This window comes from Anguilla anguilla, chromosome 5, assembly GCF_013347855.1.
Source record: "Anguilla anguilla isolate fAngAng1 chromosome 5, fAngAng1.pri, whole genome shotgun sequence".
Taxonomy (NCBI): domain Eukaryota; kingdom Metazoa; phylum Chordata; class Actinopteri; order Anguilliformes; family Anguillidae; genus Anguilla; species Anguilla anguilla.
In genome coordinates this window covers 23,053,668-23,075,501 of record NC_049205.1, presented here as the reverse complement: position 1 = coordinate 23,075,501, position 21,834 = coordinate 23,053,668, and the positions used below count along the sequence as shown (strand labels likewise).

The 21,834-nt window shown below is 39.5% G+C and overlaps 2 long non-coding RNA genes across 2 annotated transcripts in view; both read left to right on the top strand.

Annotated features, from left to right (window-relative positions):
• Positions 1–6,613, top strand: part of LOC118227112 — a 32,042-nt gene extending 25,429 nt beyond the window's left edge. Inside the window, exons 4-5 of the long non-coding RNA XR_004765171.1 lie at positions 5,292–5,351; positions 5,490–6,613. This is a non-coding gene — a long non-coding RNA (uncharacterized LOC118227112). The remainder of the gene's footprint in view (positions 1–5,291; positions 5,352–5,489) is intronic.
• Positions 6,614–15,052: 8,439 nt separating this feature from the next.
• Positions 15,053–15,854, top strand: LOC118227109. Its single transcript, XR_004765162.1, has 4 exons — positions 15,053–15,107; positions 15,241–15,300; positions 15,383–15,462; positions 15,574–15,854. It is a non-coding gene; the product is annotated as an uncharacterized LOC118227109 (long non-coding RNA).
• The last annotated feature ends 5,980 nt before the right edge of the window (positions 15,855–21,834 follow it).

Here is a 21,834-nt window from a genome sequence, read left to right as displayed (position 1 = left end):
TGAAACAATGACGGTAGTCCAATACATATAGTCCGCTTCGTTCCGTTGCTACCATAACATAACGACCTACAGCTGCAGTTTCTCGCTGCAATTACTAATATTGAATATAAACAGAAGACGCAATTTATGCTGTAGTCTGCCAGTGTCTAAATAAATAATACGGTCCATTTGAAGACAATATCGGGTGAGTTCGTTTAGTCTTTAAATCCGTCATTGTGCTGAGAGAAATCGTATTCTCAATTTAATCTCTACATTGACTGTAAGCTTAGGGTTGTAACTAGGTAGTTGTTCCGTATGTGACTTAGTCTTAACTCGTCTTAACTATTGCTTGAATGTTTTCATAGACTGCGTTGTTGCTGTTCTTGTTTGTGTTAGCGTTAATCAGTTTTACCTACTGGGTCCAAGTTGAACTATGCGGTTGTTCCCTGCACTTGGAGCGGTATTTCTCTCTAGGGTTTTCGGCACACTTATTCCTGGTTATGGTTATACACTTTGTTGTACGTCGCTCTGGATAAGAGCGTCTGCCAAATGCCTGTAATGTAATGCAATATTCCGTAGCAACAAGATAAACCCGACATTAGCCCTAAAATATGCCAATACAGCAGTGAAAACGCTGCTCACTGAATAACGAAATAAACGAGACAATTTTGTTTTTTTCCTTATACTATGTCATTCTAAAGTCAATATATGGGACTAAACATTTAATAAATATGCAATCCTACCATCGGTTTTACGCGTAGAGATGTCCTTTTTGCGAATGAGAGGTCATATATTGTCTTGAACAATCCGTTGGCGAAATATACGCGCATTTTTGATCACTGGGTAGGCTACCTTCAAAAATAGCTGTGCGTAATACCACACCTGTTGCTTTGGCTTCATTGACAATTCATTTATTCAGTAGGTGAGATTATAAGCTTTCTAACGATGTATAACATGTCTGATTTAGCTTTTGAAATAGCGTTTTATAGGTCAGCGTAACCGAAAACTTTCTCATCTGCCAATGTCTACATAAATAAAACGGTAGGCTTCTTTGCCCGCATCACGCAATTCGCGAGTTGATATTATGTCTTTCTTCCGTTTTTTCTCAATGTCGTATTTATTATTTGAAATGTGCATTCATGTGTTATTATTCCATCTGTCTCTGTGGCGCTCTGAAATGTGCATTCTCTGCTAAGCTGAGCAATGGATTGGAATATGTGTCTGACGTAGTGTTGCACGGTATACCAAAACTTCAGCACTTTCTCGGTACTTAAAATTTTTTTAAAAAAATTAAAAATAAACGGTTCGGTATTAGAATATTCCGACGTTCGGTAGTTTTGAGTTAAATGTAAAAGCCACGGATAATTGTCTCCCGCATTACTGATTGAGAGGATGAAAAGTGTAATTTGTCAGAATCTTCGCTAGAAGGCAGTAGCAACTAAGGTTGCCAAGTGAGGTGACTTGTGCTTGTGCACTCAGCTCTTTGATTCAGCGCAAGCTTTGACTCAGTTCACTTCAGTAGCAATAGGTGTTCCAATTTGGAAATATTTTATTATAGATAGATGCTGTATTGTTATTAAAATATGCTGTTTTTAAATCTATTTAAAGGTGAAAGACCTGTTTTTAAAGATTATTTAGTTTACAACTGTTTAATTTTTGAAATATATTTAACATGTTTTTCTATTGTTCAGTGTTGTAACACTATAGGCCTATGCATATTAATATGTTGAAGAGGCTACAACTTAAAGGTTGTTAATAAACCATGAATTAGAAAATGAGGTCAACCCTTGTGGACATTACGTTTCTGATCTATTAAGGTTATTTCAGTATCGTTAGGTACCGAGTATCGAATTAGCACCGTTTAAGTTTCAAGTATCATTTCAGTATTGAGTATCGTAATACTAAACCTGGTACCAGTATCAAAGTCAAAATTTCGGTATCGTGACAACACTAGTGTGACGCCTTTTTTAGTTGCGGCGCAGAAACACTGCAGCTGTGCATGCACACCGGACCATCTAAGTGTTATGACATGCCATCTAAGTGTTACGACATAGTAAAGGCCTTGACGGGAAGCGGCCAGGACACATCCATGGCGACGTAACTAAGTCATCCGACAGCGTCTCTTAGCTCAAAATTGGCCATAACTCATCAATATATCATACGATCATCATGATATTCAGTAGATATGTTGGGTGAAGGCAACATATCTACTGAATGAGGACGGAGTGTGGCACAGTGGGTAAGGAACTGCGCTTGTAACCGAAAGGTCGCAGGTTCGATTCCCGGGTAAGGACACTGCCGTTGTACCCTTGAGCAAGGTACTTAACCTGCATTGCTTCAGTATATATCCAGCTGTATAAATGGATACAATGTAAAGTGCTATGTAAAAAGTTGTGTAAGTCGCTCTGGATAAGAGCGTCTGCTAAATGCCTGTAATGTAATGTAATGTAATGTAATGCATATGATCGTGAGGACAAAGCCTTTTTAATATCGCTCCATAGGGGGCGCGATGCTGCCACTGCTTGGACCCCTTCCAACGCCGCTTGCGGCTTTAATTATTATTATTCTTATTATTATTTTTTTCCGGTAAAAGTGTCTGAGGCTCAGCAACCATAAGTCCTGGAGCAACCAAATTTGGCAGGTGGGTTCCTATGGGCCCCCACTACTCAGGCACTAAAAATCACGTACGTCGGCCAGATGGTGGCGCTATAACAAAGGGTTTCGCGTAAAAGGCCATAACTCCCACGCCATAAGTTAGATCAACACAAAACTTTATAGCTGTATGCCTCTGAACGTGCTCTATACTTTTGCCATTGGGACTACCTGTGTCCGCCATATTGTTTTCCCGCCATTTTAACTTTATCGTTGGGGCGTGGCAGCTTTCTCCACTAAAATGTCTGAGGCTCAGCAACCATAAGTCCTAGAGCAACCAAATTTGGTAGGTAGGTTTCTATGGCACCCCACTACCCAGGCACTAAAAAACACCCATGTCGGCCAGATGGTGGCGCTATAAAAAAGGATCATACTTTAAAAGGTCATAACTCCCACATCGTAAGTCTGATCAACAGAAAACTTCATCGACTGATGCATCTGACTGTGCTCCACAACTTTTCTATTGGGAACACCTATGTCCGCCGTATGGTTTGCACACCATTTGGACTTCTTCATTAGGTGGGGTGCGGAAAAGCTGGAGCTCCAAATCTAAACGGTTACGACATCGAGTAAACTTCTTTACGGCAAGGGACAACCATGGCGACGCAAGTAATCCGACAACGTAGGGTCTAGTTTTTAGCAGTGAAAGCACGGTCTGACAGTGCCACCTAGCGTGCATGCTAGGATAGGCTACCCAAAGTTTTTCAGTAAAACCTTTCTGAGAGGACGAATAATTACTTTGGCATGGATCCATTTGAAGACAGTATCGGGTGAGTTCGTTAAGTCTTTAAATCTGTCATTTTGGTGAGAAAAAGCTAAACCATTTTATTGGTAGTTTTAGAGTTTCTGTGCAAACGCGCGAAAACACGCTGGTATAATAAAACAATGACGGTAATACATACATAGTCCGCTTCGTTCCGTTGCTACCATAACATAACAGACTATCTTGTGTCTACAGCTGCAGTTTCTCGCTGCAATTTCTAACATTGAATATTCACAAAAGACGCAATTTATACTGTACTCTGCCAATGTCTACATAAATAATACGCTACGGTAAAGATTTGAGAGGATGAATCATTACTTTTCTTTGACATGGATCCATTTGAAGACAATAACAGGTGAGTTCGTTTACTCTTTAAATCCGTCATTATGCTGAGAAACAGCTAAACCATTTTATTTATGGGTTCTGAGTTTCTGTGCAAACGCGCGAAAACACGCTGGTATTATGAAATAATAACGGTAGCCTAATACATATATAGTCCGCTTCGTTCCGTTGCTACCATCACATAACGACCTAGAGCTGCAGTTTCTCGCTGCAATTACTAATATTGAATATAAACAAAAGACGCAATTTATGCTGTAGTCTGCCAATGTCTAGATAAATAATACGGTCCGTTTGAAGACAATATCGGGTGAGTTCGTTTAGTCTTGAAATCCGTCATTATGCTGAGAGAAATCGTATTCTCAATTTAATCTCTAAATTGACTGTAAGCTTAGGGTTGTAACTATGTAGTTGTTTCGTAGGTGACTTAACTCGTCTTAACTATTGCTTGTATTTGTGCATGGACTGCGTTGTTGCTGTTCTTGTCTGTGTTAGTGTTAATCAGTGTAACCTACAGGGTTTAAATTGAACAATGCGGTTGTTCCCTGCACTTAGAACGGTAGGCTGCTGCCCTCTAGGGTTTTCGACACACTTGTTCCTGGTTATGGTTATACATTTTGTTGTACATCGCTCTGGACAAGAGCGTCTGCCAAATGCCTGTAATGTAATGTAATGCAATATTCCGTAGCAACACGATAAACCCGACATTAGCCCTAAAATATGCCAATACAGCGGTGAAAACGTTGCTCACTGAATGACGAAATAAGCGAGACTAACTTAAAAAAAAAATTATACCTTGTCATTCTACAGTAAATATCTTGGACTAAACATTGAAGAAATATACAATCTTACCATTGGTTTTACGCATATTTATTATTTGCAATTTGTATTTATGTGTCATTATTCTATCTGTCTCTCTGAGGCGCTCTGAAATGTGCATTCTCTACTAAACTGAGCAATGGATTGGAATATGTGTCTGACGTACTGTTGCACGGTATACCGAAACTTCAGCACTTTCTCGGAACTTAAAAAAATGAACATAAAAATAAACGGTTCGCTATTAGAATTTTCCGACGTGCGGTAGTTTTGTGTCAAATGTAAAAGCCAGGGAAACGTGTCTCCCGCATTGCTGATTTAGACGATGGAAAGTGTAATTTGTCAGAATCTTCGCTATATGGCAGTAGCAACTAAGGTGTTATTAAATATGATATGAAATAGTTATGTGGTCTTCATTTGGTTTTGGGTGTTTGACAAACTGGAGCTAGCAAGCCTTTTCAAGCTAGCATTGTTGGCGCCTCTTTTGCAAGCTATTTTTGCGCTCATTTGAAAGCATTTAGCTAAACATTATTTCCATTAGAAATCCAAAAACTCAACTTTTTTCCCCACAAATCCTGCAGCATTATTACTCCATACCTGGTGTAATCGTGGTCTTAAAATTTTTTTAAAAATAAATAAATCGGCTTTGGTTTTGCGCCAGTGCATTGTGTAATCCATATTAATCAAGAGTATTTATCTGTATTTTAACCAAATACTGAGTTAAATTGATTTTGTTTTGCAGAGTTCTCTACATTTGGTGCAACAGCTCAAATGGAAACTACAGCAGAAGATCAGAATAAAGGTAGTTATGGATATTATATGGAAACAGCTCTTTGTTCATTGACTGTTTGTCATTGTCAAAACACAATTACGATTTTAGCCTGCTGCGTGTGTTACTCAATGTATTTTTCTTACTTGGTCCAATTTAATATCCTTTCAGCTCCCACACATGGTCTTATGACTGTTGCCCCAGTGAAGAACCCGAGGTCCAGCCTTCCCCACTCAAGACATGCCTGAGACAAGAGTGACTGTATTCCAAGTTCCATTATTCCACGTTGAACAATGCATGGGAGGCCTGTGAATTTGGGCAGTGTGATTTGGAACTGTATAGTACGTAATAAGACTCTATTGAGCTCTTATAACCTTATTAAATAGCTAACATGGACAGCATTTTAGAAAATTAAGTAACATGAAAAAATGAATGTGACATGTCTTTAGGGGTGATTACAAGCCCTTAAAAAGTCCTACATTGTCTTAAATTTATTTTTGTTCATGAAATTGTCTAATACATCATGACAGTTGAATATATCATGGTGTATTTATCTGTGGTTACAATGTGTTTGTATTTCAATGGTAAAAGCCCACAATGTGTCCTTTTCTTGGACCAGAATAAACATTTGGACAAATGTCAATGTTGTTGTTTTAGATAACTGTAAAAATGTCAATTAGCTGAGAGTACAACTTGCCTGTGCTTACTTGTGTGGCAAACTGTCTTAAATGTTATTCTAAGAAGCATTTAAAATGTCTAAAAAGCCTTAAATTTAACTTGCTAATGCCTGCAGACATCCTACTTTAATATGTGGGGGATCGTAACTTAAATGTAGTTCACTGCTTGAAAAAGACAAAAATACTCAACACTGTTATAATGTTGAAATAATTGGTCTATGGTTATTACTGTCCTGAAACTACAACAATGCAAGACAATGCATATTTTATTGACAAGGAGTTTTGGGTGTTTTAAATTTAGTTCTTGTGCACTTCAATCTGTTGACATATCAATACATTTATCAGAAAAATACTAGGGAGGACGTAGTCATGATATTCTGTCAATATGCTGCAGTTGATGCTTATGATGGTGGTGGAGATGATTATGGTGATGAGGAGGTACTGCATATTATACTAGCACATATGCTTTGGGGGACCTGCTATAGACATTACACTAGTGCAAGTCACCCTTTTTATGTTGTTTTTGTATCTAGTTTTGTATGTTTGTCTCATCTTCTGTACCATAATTATGCTTGCTTCAGCACATATTGCGTACCTGGAAATGTAACTTGAACCTGATCTCAGTGGTATTCTATACAATGACAATAAAGGCTTTCTATTCCATTTGGGCTTGATATGTGTACATTTTGTATTGCTGCACTGAGTATTTTTTTTTTTTTTTTTGAAGATATGAATTACAGAAGCAATGGCATTTCATTGGTAGGATAGAATGGAGAACAAAATTACAACACCATGATATACCTTTTTTAATACACAAACTCTAAATGGATCGTCAGGGTTTAATAAGCAAGTGACCAATCAGCAACGTTGTGGAAAGGTAATCACGTAATAACGCTAGTCTTACGTTTTTACGTTAATACTACGTAAATTGATACGTAACGCGGACGTCAGGAGACCAATAGAGGACGTTAATAGTACGTCGCCACAACCACATTTTGTTAGTAGGGCAATAGCCAGCATCATTACATGACATTACATTAGATTCAACTTTATTGTCATTGCACCAAGCACAAGTACTGGGAGAACAAAATGCAGTTAGCATGTCACCTGAAGTGCAAAAAAAGCAGTAAAGTCCAATGCAGCGTATGTACATATGTTATATATATATATAGCCTATATAGAATATGAAAGGTATGAAAAGGAAAGGTATAGTATGAAGAATATTGACAGGACGTACAGTATAAACAGAGTGAGTATAAACGGTGCAACAGAATGACAGCCACTGAGTAAAGTGAAAGGCAATGTCGGGTGTCTCAGTAAATGCTCGTGCATTGCCTTCTACAAACTTATGCCTTCCCTATCAATCCTACAAATAAAAGTATCGGAATGTTGAAGAAAAGATGGTATGCAGCAGCATAGACTACACAATAGGTTCATAGTTAGGCAGCGCGCACTGAGTGGTGGTACCCAGACGTGTGAATGCCTGTCCTCCGGAGCAGCCAGACGTGTAAATGGCTGTCCTGTGGAGCGGAGATCTGCCGCGTTCATGCATTCACATGCAATGATGACCACTTTGCATTAAAAGCGTCCACTTATAATAACAATAGTGTGATGATTCTACCTTTTCCTAGTTGGCTAGTCAGTGGCGTCTGGGAAAAAATCCCAGTATTCTCAGCGTCGATAAAACCCCAAAGGCTTCCTGCCCGCCATTTCACTTTTGGGTAGCTACTTAGCAAGCGCCTTCGTTTGAGGTAGTTTTCCTTGTGAAACCATTATATCTCTCATCGTTGAATTTACAAGCAAATAATAAACATTGGTAGTCAAATTTATATTAAAACATTTGTTTATTAAGGCAATTGGAATCGACACGTTAACGAACGACCACAGTTTTAATTGAAGATCAGCGTTGACAAACCAGGCCTGGGGTAAGTTTCTCGTTTTCACTGTTTGGCGAATGGCTTCCTAGCTTGGCTACGTGTTTTGCAACGAATGTGCTAAAACCCACTGTAATCAACTGTTTATGCAGCTACTTTTGCACCGTTTGCTAATGTACTCTTACAGATTATTAAAAAAAATAGTCGTCAACGCTAACTTGGCTGCTAGGCCCCGTCCACACGTATCATTACACCGCCGCCCGGAGGCGAATAAATATACTGCGCCCAACTGTGTAATCCACCTTTCAGTACGCGGTTCAAAGTGCTGCCGTTTCTGCCGCGGAAACTCAGAACCTTTTTAGGATCTCAGTGCATTTCCACCGCAGGACCAGGGTCTAAATTATTTTACCCCCAAAAATGTCCCTGCTCGGCGGGTAGTACTTTCCAAAAGAACAGGAACTTTGGCAGTCGGCATAGCAGGGCTGAATATTTCTCATTGGTCAAGTAAAAATCTGCCGCTGTGATTTATTATTTTCATAATAATTACTTCAATTCAAACTTTTATGTTATATCGCGCAGTAGCCTACTTTTGGTTATAGCCTGCCAACTTCTTGGAACAGATAAAAAATTAAGATTGAGGATTATAACATGTATCCTCTTCTGTTCTTTTCTTGCTTTAGCATCAAGTCTGTTTTTATAAAATATTAAGCATTCGTGCTCGGACAGCATATTATGTAGCAAAACATGCAAACGCTTTAATTCGGCTGCGGAATATTTCCATCCGGATTTTGTTTCTTAGCCACTTATAACTGACTCAAAACGTTTGGCACAGTTATGTGAGGTATGTGGTAGTTCCCCAAAAATGTCCCTGCTCGGCGGGTAGTACTTTCCAAAAGAACAGGAACTTTGGCAGTCGGCATAGCAGGGCTGAATATTTCTCATTGGTCAAGTAAAAATCTGCCGCTGTGATTTATTATTTTCATAATAATTACTTCAATTCAAACTTTTATGTTATATCGCGCAGTAGCCTACTTTTGGTTATAGCCTGCCAACTTCTTGGAACAGATAAGAAATTAAGATTGAGGATTAGAACATGTATCCTCTTCTGTTCTTTTCTTGCTTTAGCATCAAGTCTGTTTTTATAAAATGTTAAGCATTCGTGCTCGGACAGCATATTATGTAGCAAAACATGCAAACGCTTTAATTCGGTTGCGGAATATTTCCATCCGGATTTTGTTTCTTAGCCACTTATAACTGACTCAAAACGTTTGGCACAGTTATGTGAGGTATGTGGTAGTTCTGCGTAATTTACTTTGGATATACAGTAAAATCAAACAGGGAAAATCGCCTTCCGCACTTTTTGTCAGGGTAAAATAACTGGTTAATTCTAGCAGTCGTCCCTTTTGCTTTTGCAAAGTGCCAGAATTTTATTGCACTCAAGTATTTAGCTGCTCCGCTAGCAGTAAGTTTGAAGGGATCTAAAATAGATGAAAGCAAACGGTGGGTGTACCACTGCAATATTAGTTAAAAATTTCATGCAAGTCCGAGTTCTCATTGTATTTATTCTTGTCATTTTCCGATTATATGGAAATGACGATGAGAGTCGCATTAATCAATTCAGCAACAAAATCTTTATGACGTGTGCATGTTTTCTGCTATATTACATTGCATTACATTTATTTGGCGGACGCTGCGGAAAGTGCATTTCATGGTCATGGACAACTACGAAACACAGGTTCAATAAGATAGAATACTTATTTTGTACAGCTATTTCTAGCCAAGAACACAGTTTAGTTCACACAGTGAACACTATTCTGACCTAACCTCTGCAGAGCCAACTAGGCAGAAGAATAAGCTACAGTATTAGAACAAATACAAATTACCAAAAAGTGCTATAAATGTTGCTAACAGTTATTTGTGGAATGTGAATGTATTCAGTCGCCTCGGATGTCAAGACATCAAAGTGAATGTTCGCATAAAAACATAATGAATGTGTTTGAGAGGCTATATAAAACTGTTACAATCTGTATATTGGCCTGTTATATCATGTTTGTTGTTCTTGTCAGGGCTCTTCTGTTCCTTTCTTGCCTTCCCTATCAATCCTACAAATAAAAGTATCGGAATGTTGAAGAAAAGATGGTATGCAGCAGCATAGACGATACAATCGGTTGATCGTTAGGCAGCGCGCACTGAGTGGTGGTACCCAGACGTGTGAATGCCTGTCCTCCGGAGGGCCAGACTTGTAAATGGCTGTCCTGTGGAGCGGAGATCTGCCGCGTTCATGCATTCACATGCAATGATGACCACTTTGCATTAAAAGCGTCCACTTATAATAACAATAGTGTGATGGTTCTACCTTTTCCTAGTTTGCAAGTCAGTGGCGTCTGGGAAAAAATCCCAGCATTCTCAGCGTCGATAAAACCCCAAAGGCTTCCTGCCCGCCATTTCACTTTTGGGTAGCTACTTAGCAAGCGCCTTCGTTTGAGGTAGTTTTCCTTGTGAAACCATTATATCTCTCATCGTTGAATTTACAAGCAAATAATAAACATAGGTAGTCAAATTTATATTAAAACATTTGTTTATTAAGGCAATTGGAATCGACACGTTAACGAACGACCACAGTTTTAATTGAAGATCAGCGTTGACAAACCAGGCCTGGGGTAAGTTTCTCGTTTTCACTGTTTGGCGAATGGCTTCCTAGCTTGGCTACGTGTTTTGCAACGAATGTGCTAAAACCCACTGTAATCAACTGTTTATGCAGCTACTTCTGCACCGTTTGCTAATGTACTCTTACAGATTATAAAAAAAAATAGTCGTCAACGCTAACTTGGCTGCTAGGCCCCGTCCACACGTATCATTACACCGCCGCCCGGAGGCGAATAAATATACTGCGCCCAACTGTGTAATCCACCTTTCAGTACGCGGTTCAAAGTGCTGCCGTTTCTGCCGCGGAAACTCAGAACCTTTTTAGGATCTCAGTGCATTTCCACCGCAGGACCAGGGTCTAAATTATTTTACCCCCAAAAATGTCCCTGCTCGGCGGGTAGTACTTTCCAAAAGAACAGGAACTTTGGCAGTCGGCATAGCAGAGCTGAATATTTCTCATTGGTCAAGTAAAAATCTGCCGCTGTGATTTATTATTTTCATAATAATTACTTCAATTCAAACTTTTATGTTATATCGCGCAGTAGCCTACTTTTGGTTATAGCCTGCCAACTTCTTGGAACAGATAAGAAATTAAGATTGAGGATTATAACATGTATCCTCTTCTGTTCTTTTCTTGCTTTAGCATCAAGTCTGTTTTTATAAAATATTAAGCATTCGTGCTCGGACAGCATATTATGTAGCAAAACATGCAAACGCTTTAATTCGGTTGCGGAATATTTCCATCCGGATTTTGTTTCTTAGCCACTTATAACTGACTCAAAACGTTTGGCACAGTTATGTGAGGTATGTGGTAGTTCTGCGTAATTTACTTTGGATATACAGTAAAATCAAACGGGGAAAATCGCCTTCCGCACTTTTTGTCAGGGTAAAATAACTGGTTAATTCTAGCAGTCGTCCCTTTTGCTTTTGCAAAGTGCCAGAATTTTATTGCACTCAGCAGTAGCAGTAAGTTTGAAGGAATCTAAAATAGATTAAAAGCAAATGGTGGGTGTACCACTTACACGTATAATGTGTAATTTTTCTTTTTGAATAGCGTTTTATAGGTCAGCGTAACCGACTATTTTCTTTGGGTTAGCATAATTCAGACGCTTTGGGTAGAATTGGAGACGCTGGATACACAGCTTAGTTTTTGCATCTTAGATGTGTAGTAATTAGGTTTGGAAAAATGTAAAATGTACAAATTTTCAAAGCGCTTTGCTATTAAGTCAAATATGGGATCGGACCGGTAATACCGAATTGCACTAGGTGTCGCACGTGACTCAGCCGCTCCCGAGTGGAACATAATAAGAGCACATGAATGAGAGTGTAGAGGCTTTACCGTTGTCAAGCAAAACGCTAGTTGGAATTTCTATTTGGACCGTTGTTATGCAAAAACTCTGGTTGGTTTCTATGTCCACAGTTGTTAACCAAAAACCTCTGGTCGTTCATTCAATGAAAACAATGATTCTACCAAGAAAAAATACTTCCTTCTCGTTTTATACCATACGATTAGCACCAGTTTAGGCATTTTTTGTCATTACATTATTTAATAAAACTGCATGAAACCATAAATTAATCAAATTAATCTCCCTAGCACTGTCTTGCTTTTTTAAATGGTGTGGTCGCGCAGTGCAAACATACTGTTTTTCTAAGACCCTCTGAAACGGGTTTTGAATGCCAGCTAGCTTTATCATAGGTTCGCGTCAGGTAGCCAATATTACATTACATTACATTACATTATAGATTCTTAGCAGACGCTCTTATCCAGAGCGACTTACAACAAGTGCATTACAAAACTCAGAGACAAGCGCTTTACAACATTCCTGCAAGAGAGCTACAATAGGTATAACTTTGCAAAAAGTGTGAATTGTACCCCTTTTTTTTTTTCTTTTTTTTTTTTTTTTTTTTTTTTAAATATATATAAATTCCCACCCCCCACCCACCTAGTTGTAGATGAACCTAGTTACATGAAAATAACATGACGCGTGGTTACTCAGTTGAGGTTTAATGGATGTTAGAGGGTAGTGGGGGGTGATGAGGTGAGATGTAGCTTGAAGAGGTGAGTCTTCAGTCTACGTTTGAAGACGGCCAGGGTCTCTGCTGTTCTGACTTGCACAGGAAGGTCATTCCACCACCGTGGGGCTAGAACAGACAGGAGGCGTGACCGGGTGCTGGTGCGAGCCGGGGCAGGGAGCCAATATTAAAATTCTTTCTGGTTTTAGGTCAGAATGGTCTCACAGCATGCTTGTTATCCTGGCTAGCTACCTAGCTAACTATTGAATTGTATTCAAAACAGCGGTTACTATAAACGCAATCGTTCACAAACATGCGCATGAAAATGCGTCTGTAGCCACGAGTAGCCATACTGTTGCTGTTTAAAACATTTAGAATGCTGGATTTTGTAGCGCAGTGATTTTCTGTTAAAAGGCAGAGCCTGTCCCTTTACTGAGAAATAATGCCCACCTTGGACCAATCAGAATCGAGTATTCTGCCAACCCGTTGTTTAATAAAACTTGATCTCCTTGTTGCCGGCCTCGGCACTAAATTGCACACAGCCTGTCAGTGTTTTTTTTGCACTCAGACATTAGTGGCTCCGTTTATAAACAAAGTGAATATTACATTAATCACGTTGTCATATTGCTTATTACTAATGCAATACAAGTTGTATTTAGCGACCATCGGCACAGGTTGCTCATGTAGTCTGCTTTTTCATTTGCCAGAACGTCTCATAATGACAAATGCCGGTTCAGTCAGTTTGCATGAAATCAAACCGGTTTAAGCTTGTTCATCGGACCGGACGGGCAAAACCGGAAACGGACCCAACCCTGTAGTAATTCTACATATCCCTTAACATTTTATGAACTTGTGATCAAGAAGTTTTTGGTATACTTTAACCTGCTGGATATATGCAATCTCCCAGTATTTCTTTGTAGACTAAAAAACAGCAAACTCAAACTCAAAAGATTTTTTGCCTAGACAGTTGCATTTGTGGCACTTAATTTCGTTAAGAATTATGAATATAAAGTAATCTAAGCTAGTATTGTACATGGTACAAACATCTTCCTTTATTTAAGCCATTTTTCAAGTGTCTGTGGTGTTCACATCTGGGGTTACAAAGCTTTAAATAGGGTACCTCCTAAATGGCCAAGGATTGGCCAGATTTGGCATGTGCGCTAAGTGGTGAAAGTTGTTGTTTCCTCTGTATTTAAAAAAAAGCTGTAATGCACATTATCAGATGAATGGAAGGACTAAGTGGCCTTCATGTTCATGGCAAACACACGTGTGCATGACTTTGATGTGCAAACAACAGGTAGCAGCAGTAATGCTATGTTTTTTTTATGTGGCATCAATTTAATATAGTTCTTCCTGTTAAGCCATGGCAGGGTGTGGCTCACGTCATAAAGTCCGCCGATGGCCTGTGTCAGACATCACTGGTCATCAGCACAAGACTGTGTTTCCTGACAATTGTCACGCCAATGCGAAAGAGGTGATGTATACAAAAGTTCCTTATGTAGTCTATAGCATCTAATACTATGTTATGCACTGTATAGCATGTCATACAACATAATTGGATACATGCAAGGTTGTTACATCACATGGTGTTGTAACAAAATTCATTAGCGTATTTATTAACATGTTTGATTTGTGTTTTCCCTTATGTAGTAATGTTTGATTTGTGTTTTCTTTATGCAGTTTGTGTTCGTTGTTGGCGATTCACATCTCAGATCTTTTGCTGATGGAGTTGTGAACATGCCAGAGGGTCGGCTGTCCTTCGGTTTTATGGCCACACCTGGAGGAGATGCAAAAGCGTTGCGTTTGGAAATCTCCCATCTTGGTGATACTCCACGTACTCCAGATGCAGTGTGCCTGCTTGCTCCAGGGAACAACATGACCTCAAGTCGCACTATTGAGGAGGCTGCCAGGGCCTTTGGGACTCTCCTTAGTGTTGCATTGCAACACTGGCCAAACAAGGTATGTGTGAAATCATAAACACTCAGACAAAGGCAATACTGTCCTTCAGTAAAATGTTATGTGTTCACAAAGGGACTAGTAATAGTCACAGAATTTTGTTTTAATGCTAATAGCAATTTGTTATTTGTAGGTGTTTGTGGTGGATTTTCCCATACGACATGTACATGCAACACTGGAATACCAGCTTCTGCTAAAGCAGGAATATCACCGAGTTGCAGCAAAGATGGGAGTGCGGTATTTCTCAACAAATGTTTTCCAGCCATCCAAAAGGTATGTTCCAAGAAGTTGTGGATACAACATCACTGTTCTTGGAGTACATAGTACATTCTTATGCATGTTTGTCTGGGACTTTATTATTGTCATTACTTTTTGTTTAAGGCATCTCTGGTGTCAGGATTTGGTACACCTAAGTGATGACAAAGGTATGCCTCTCCTTGCGGACTTCATTTGGAACACTTCATACAGCATCCTGCACATCCCCGTCAATCCTGTGCCACTTAGAGTGCATCCTACACTTAAACGATGCTTCAACAAAAACAAGAAGAAGCATGGTACTTCATCACAGCCACAGTGTGTTACTCCATCTCAGCGCTCAGCAACATCCTATCGGCCCTTTCCAGGTAATAACTGCTCTGTGTGTTACATAAAATTGTCCAGTGTTAGTGGTGTCCAATATTTGAACAATGTTCTGTCTCTGCTTTTTCCTTCTTTTTTTTTTTCTAAACCCATACGTCTGTATGTTCTTTTGTGCAGCTGTTAAAATGAAGTATGTCGACCATGACCAATGGACACACCTGCTGCCTACTGTTCCAGGTAATTCTTGCATGCCAATGTGTTACTGTTATGTAGGAGACCCATATTTCATTTAACTCATGTTATTTGTCCTTGTTTGTAGATGTAAGGATGCAGGTTCGGGACCGGCGTCATTGTATACGTCAGCATGCTGCCAAAGGACTGTTTGTTGACATACAGCAAGTACGTTTGTGTTGATGTATACACTTTGTAGAACTGTTCAATGACATTTTCTAAAAAGTAGGCCATATGTATTCAACGTAATTAACTCCTAACATCACCTTGTCTTTACAGCGAATTCTCAGTGGGGGTAGGATGGAACGCATCTTTGACACATACGTCCTATGTTACCCTTCGGGCTACCGCCAGAACGTCAAGCCTGTCCATGAGCCAGCACCCAAGTCTGTGGCTGAGAAGAAATCTCTACACATCAAAAAGCTAAGTGGTGCTGGTTCACGTCATGTGGGTCGTAGGCCTCTGGTAGTAGTTGACAGGGTCAGAGAAGTTGTAGAACAGGAAGATGTTAGGGACAAGGTAGTAAGGAGGAGAAAGATGGGAAGCATACACACCAGTGTTACACAGACAGAACAGAAGCAGGAGTTGCCTACCGAGAGAGTACTGAAACAGGAGTTGGCTAGTCAACTAGTACAGAAACAGAAGTTTGGTACAGATGAAGGTACTTGGTACAGACCAGCCGCAGTACTTGCCATAAAAAAGGCCAAGAACCACATAAGAGGAGGTGTAGGTGGAGGCAACTCAATATTTGAGACGGCTATTAGCATAGCAGAGCAGCATGGTATCCAACTTAGAAGTGGCAATCCAAACAAGGCCAATGGTAATTGCTTGTATGAATCTATTATTGATAACATAAATGCAAGACAATGTTTTGCAGAACATTTGCCAGAAAGGCCTGAGCACTATAGAAAGGTCTGGAATACTGTAGGTGAACAGAAAATTAAGGCATCTCCATACTATCCAAACATATATACAGAACAGCAGTGGAGAGAAGCATGGCATACTTTGCAAACAACTAACCAATATGACCTTGACTATTTTGGTGATATGGCTATCCTTAGTTGTGCTCATACTACTAAGAAAGATATCCTTGTTTTCAACACACCTTGGAAAACAACAACTGCTCAAGCTCATAGTCCAATATATGTAATATCTGCAGATGCAATAGATCCGGCAAATGCAAGAGATACTGATGTTCCATTGGTGTTGGCATACAATGGCCATCATTTTGAAAGCCTCATTCCTGTTTCTAATGTTGATGTTAACAAAACAATTGTTTTGGTGGATGCATATAAGACTGGCACGTATACGACTCCTAGGTCTTTAGCACAAATGTTTCAGCTCATTGGAAATGCTTTACATAACACAGAAAGCGATTCTCCCACAACAAATACAACCATATGTACACAGGCCACAGAAAACCAGAAAAGAACAAAGCTTGCAGTTACAACCAGTAATGTGCAGATTCAAAATTATGCTCCAAAATCCCACAATTTAGCTGAAGGCAATAATACCAGCGATACCGTAGCCATAACTTTGCCAGATGTATGCAACAGCTGTCAAAAGCCATTTCAAACGCTGCTGGTACATTTGCGCAGATCAAAACAATGTCAGTTACATTACAACTTCCAATCTTTGCATCAAGAAGTAATTGTGAAACACGCAGACCAACAACCTCTATGGCAAGGTCCCAAACGTCAAAAACTGCAAAAACATTACCAAACTGAGGTCAATGTAGGTCTAAACCATCTTGAACAACAACCTCTACCATGTCAGAAAGCGAAAGAGGCCACTCCAATTGAAGCCAGTGCAATACAGATTAAAGTTACAAGGAAGAGACAGTTGCAGGGTAATCCTGTAGAAGTCACAGGAACAAGAAGAACAGATCTTCTCCAGATTCAAAATATAGGTCCTAAATCCCACAATCTACACAAAGCCAGTAATACCAGTGATACCATAACAATGACTTCCCTAGATGTATGCAAGGGCTGTCAAAAGCCATTTCAAAGGCTGATGCTACATTTGAGCAGGTCAATACAATGTCAGTTACATTACAACATGTCTGACAGCAACCCAACAATGCCTAATCCAAGTGCAGATGAAGTTGTTTTTGTCAATGAAATGGAAAGCCCATGTCTCACATTCTCTCCTTTCACTATGCAGCAAAAAAAATCACTTTGTTCAAAAATTAACATCATCCACAACTCACCTGAATACGTTCATACACAAGAACCAGTTCCAAGGAATGTCCCAATGAGTGACCCTTGTGAGACAAAGGCTATTGTAGGTGATGGGAACTGCTTTTTCAGAGCTTTATCATTTTCAATTAGTGCAACGGAAGGTCATCACAGAAAAATCCGACTAGCTGTGGTTAAACATATGGAAACAAACGCATTACAGTATGCTCCTATTCTCCGACATGGATATTTTTCTGTTGAAAACTATGTAAAAGCATCACGCATGAAATATGTTCACACTTGGGCAACTGAGGTGGAAATACAAGCAGCTGCAGATCTCTTTGGAGTTGATGTTTTCACATACAGTCACAACAAGTGGTTCAAGTATTCCACAACAAACGAAAAGACAATTGACACAGCTATATACCTAAAACACTGCAACGCATCTCATTATGAAGTAGTTACATGCGTTAAGCAACACAATTCTGACCTATGCACTAAACTCTGCAAGAAATCCAATGACTGTCCACAGTCACATCAGATAAGCAGTTCTTCAAGTCGACGTGAGCTTGACAGAAAAAACAAGCAATATGAAGTGAACAAACAATTCCGAAATGCAACAAATAAAAGAGGAATTAAAAGATACAATGAAGATGAAAACTACAGGAAAACTATCAAAGAACGCAGCATAAACAAATATGCCATTGATGCCCAACACCGGACAAATGTTAAACAGTACAGTGCACAGAAATATGCCACTGATGCCCAACACCAGGCAAATGTGAAACAGTACAGTGCACAGAAATATGCCACTGATGCCCAACACCAGGCAAATGTGAAACAATACAGTGCACAGAAATATGCCACTGATGAACAACATCGTGCAAATAAGAAAAAGTGCAGCATAGACAAATATGCCACTCATGAACAACACCGTGCAAGTACAAAACAATACAGCATAGACAAATATGCCACTCATGACCAACACCGTGCGAGTACAAAACAATACAGCATAGACAAATATGCCACTCATGACCAACACCGTGCAAGTGCAAAACAATACAGCATAGACAAATATGCTACTGATCAACAACACAAGGAAAATCTGAAACAGTGTAATATTACCAGAAGGATTCAATCAAAGAAACAAAGACAACAAATGGACTACATTGTTCAGCAATTCAAAGACAAGCTTAGCACTGGTCCCCAATATGTCTGCTCTGTATGCCATCGACAGTTGTTTAAACATCAAGTCATACAATGTAAAAAAGACACATATGGAAAAAAAGGGAATGCTACAGCTTCATTGGCCAGTAAATGCATTACTGAAACATACCTTCACAAATGCGAAAGCACCTGCACAGATCCTAATAGTACACTGTGGATTTGTTACACATGTCACAGAAAACTTCTTGATGGAAGAATGCCTCCGGAAAGTGTTGCTAATAATTTGGTTTTGGATCCCATTCCACCACATCTGAAGAACTTAAATTCACTCGAACAACATTTGATTGCAATAAACATTCCTTTTATGAAGATGCTTGCTTTACCGAAAGGGGGACAAAATGGTGTTCATGGACCTGTCACGTGTGTACCATCTAATCTCCCTCAGATTGCAAGTGTACTTCCAAGACCAGAGCATGATGATTTGATGATCCGTGTCAAATTAAAGAGAAAGTTAACATACAAAGGCCACTATGAATATCAATATGTAAACACTGCTGCTATTCATAAAGCTTTCTCGTACTTGAAACAACATAACCCATGGTACAAAGATATTACCTTCAACCACGAATGGATTAATCCACTCAACAAAATTCAACAACCCAACAACCCTCTGTCTTTTGACAATGAAACCTGTGTTGAGATTCATCCAGAAAACACTAATGATGAAGCATCCTCTGAAACAACACCAGATGATGAACACATTGATGAATCAATACATGATACACAGCAACATGGAATGTTCAATGATACATGTTTACAACCTGTCGATATTGTCCAAGAGGTGATGGATCAGCACTTCGATGGAATTTTGTCTCTGGCCCCAGCACAAGACAACAACCCAGTCAGATTACTAACCAATGAAGGCAATGAAGCAAAATGCTTCCCTGTTCTTTTCCCCAAAGGAACCGGTACTTTTAACGACACCAGAGAAGAAAAGTTAACCGTATGTAGATATTTCAATAACCGCATACTCAATGCAGATGGAAGATTTGCAAAAAACCTGGACTACATTTTTTATGCACAATATTTCTCTGAGATTAACCAAGTGGTCTCAAATGTATCTATTGCACTGAGAAAAGGATATGACTCTGGCAGAAAAATTACATCAGACATGCTAATCAACGAAGATTCACTTCAAAGAATTCTCCATTTTGACGAGGGATACAAATTCATGAAACCTATCAGAGGCACACCTGCTTTCTGGCAAAGTGTTCAGAAAGATCTTTTTGCTATGGTTAGACAGCTTGGAATCCCAACATGGTTTTGTTCCTTTTCTTCAGCTGACATGCGATGGAAAGAGACATTACAAATTTTCCTCCGGCTAGAAGGCAAACATATAAATGCTGATGATCTGGACTGGTCAGAGAGATGTGATCTCTTGAGAAAGAATCCCGTGACAGCTGCCAGAATGTTTGATCATCGCTTTCATTGTTTCCTTAAAGATGTCATCATGTCACCAGCTCAACCAATTGGAAAAATTGTTGACTACTTCTACAGAGTGGAATTTCAACAACGAGGTTCACCTCATACACATTGTCTGTTCTGGGTTGAAAATGCACCGCAAGTTGATAAAGCCGATGATGCTGATGTTGTAGCATTTATCGATCAATATGTGACATGTGAAATGCCACCTCTTGACGATAAGGAAATGCACGACATTGTCTCTACTGTGCAACAGCACAGCAAAAGGCATTCAAAGAGCTGCAGAAAAAACAAAACTGTCTGTCGCTTTAACTTCCCGCGGCCACCATCAAAAAACACTTTCATCACAAGGAATAAAATTTCTGAAGAAGAAATGCCTAGTGAGCCTAACCAAACACAACCTCAACAACAAACCAATCATCCAAGGCTTTCAATGGAACTTGCAGGACAGATTATGGAGAGGGTACGGCAAGTTGTCATGAACACTGACATATCTTTTGATTCTGCAGATTCCCTCTTTGCATCTATTGGTATATGCCAGGAGCTGTTTGAAGCTGCATACATACGCATGACCAAAAAAACCAATGTTGTTTTACAGAGAAAACCATCTGATGTTTGGGTAAATCAGTATAACACACAACTTCTCCGATGCTGGAATGCAAATATGGACATTCAGTATGTTGTTGACGCCTACTCTTGCATTGTGTATATAATATCTTACATATCTAAGCAAGAGAGAGAAATGGGATTATTGCTACAGCAAGCCCAAAAAGAGGCCTCAAATAACATTGATGCTAAACTTGCCTTGCGGAAACTTGGCAGTGTTTACCTTCATAACCGAGAAGTATCTGCACAGGAGAGTATATACCGACTAACCAACATGAGACTCAAAGAGGGATCAAGAAAGGTTCAGTTCATTCCAACTGGTCAACATCCCATCAAAATGAGTCTTCCGCTTCATCTTCTTCAGAAAAGACTCAACACTGAAAATAACAGCATATGGATGAACAGCATCACAGACAAATACAAAGGAAGACCAAAAACAGAAGCATTTCCTGAAATGTGTTTGGCAACCTTTGCATCACAGTACAGAATTCTGTCAAAAGCAGACAAGTCATCACCAAACAGCATAAAACTGGATCAGGACTTAGGATTTGTGATGAAGAGGACACGCACAGATGCTGCTGTTGTGCGTTATGCCCGCTTCTCACGCACAAAAAATCCTGAGAAATATTACCACAGTATTCTACAGTTATTCCTTCCGCATTACAATGATTCTGAGTTGAAACCACCAAACTTCAACACATTTGAAGACTTCTATCACACAGGCTTTGTTCAAATCATCAACAGTGAACTTAAGGCTGTGAAATTCCTGGTTGACACCAATCAAAAACTCTTTGAAAAAGAAGCTGACGAAATTGACAACGCTCAAGAACATCTAAACAGAGATGGACCACCAGAAGATGCATGGTCGCTAATTTGCCCAGAATCAGAATTACAACGTCTACAGTGTTTGGAAGCAATAACCAGTCATGTAACAAACACAGAGGAAACTGATGAAATCCTTCCCGATCTGCAACCAGATAAAAGCAACACTTTCACTATCGAACCTAGGTTCTGTGGGTTGCAAAAAGACACTGCAATGTGTCTCCTACGGTCACTAAATGAAAAACAACTGCAATTATTTTACAAGATTCGGCACTGGTGTTTACAA